Below are 1290 nucleotides of genomic sequence, written 5' to 3' on the forward strand. Positions count from 1 at the left end.
CATGAATGAAGTGCCTACTACTGTAGCAGTAAGGGTAAAAACACATGTAATATTAATATATTGGTACATCTCAATACTGTACAGACCATCAACTTTAATATGCAGACCAGATACTGACACACACAAATATTCAATAATTACTTTCAAACACTAGCTGAAAGAACTTCTGGTCAAAGAAAAACTTACATTGCTATAACTCTTTGAACAGCACCATATAGCACTGAATACACATAAAGTTGGCAAAGCACTTGTAATTATACGAGAATATATAACCTCTCCACTTCTGTGATGCATTTCATATCTTCTTGCTCGTATAACTTAATACTTTCCACAATCCTTGTCTATCCACCCTGTCATATGCTTTCTCCAAATCCATGAAAGCTGCATACAACTTCTTTCCCTTCTCTAGAAACATTTCCACTAAAGATCTAAGAATGAATATTAGTGCCCGTATTAATAAAAATTCCAAGGAGTAAAAAGTTCCTCTCTAAGTGATATTTGGCTCCTAGCTTCTAGAAGTACTCCTAAAAGTTACTTTCAACTCCTAAGTTTACTCGTAAAATCGCTAAAAAGTAAAAGTCCTCCACAAGGACTTTTAAGGAGATAGGAGGGCTTTTAGTGTCAGTAAACACAGTAGCTGTGTCCCTCAAACACCAAGAGACAAGACAACATAGACCATGGCTGACCGACACCACCCACCATGCAGAAATTTTCGAGCTCGGAAGAATGCATTCATGGAATATGATGATCAAGAACATGTAAGAAGGTACCTTTTCGATCGTGAGGGCATTGTTTATTACGAAATTGAGGAGAGGATTAGACAGGCTTGGCGAGCTGTTGGAATGTTGAAATCTGCTTGGAATAATAATATGCTTTCGGTACATACTAAAGTGAAAATTTACCATTCCATGGTTAGACCAATTTTAATTTACGGGCATGAGTCATGGCACAGTACAATTGCAACAGATCAGAGAGTATTAGGATTTGAGAATAAAATACTGAGAAGGATTCTTGGGGTAAAGTGACAAGACAGAGTTACAAATGCAAGAGTAAGGGATATTACGAGAGTGGAACCAGTTAATGAATATGTGAGACTGTCTTGCTGGAAGTGGCTGGGGCACATATACAGAAAAGAAGGTAGTTTAATACAGGATGTGCCAGACTGGACTGCTAAAGGAAGAAGAGGTAGAGGTAGGCCAAGGGAAACCTGGTTGAGGACAATGAAAAAAGAAACAGGAGAGGAGTGTTGGTGGGACCTGAAGGAGATGGCAAGAGACAAATATTAGTGGA

This window comes from Coenobita brevimanus, unplaced genomic scaffold (assembly GCF_032717465.1).
Source record: "Coenobita brevimanus isolate Jiangsu-jjx unplaced genomic scaffold, ASM3271746v2 jjx.HiC_scaffold_1909, whole genome shotgun sequence".
NCBI lineage: Eukaryota > Metazoa > Arthropoda > Malacostraca > Decapoda > Coenobitidae > Coenobita > Coenobita brevimanus.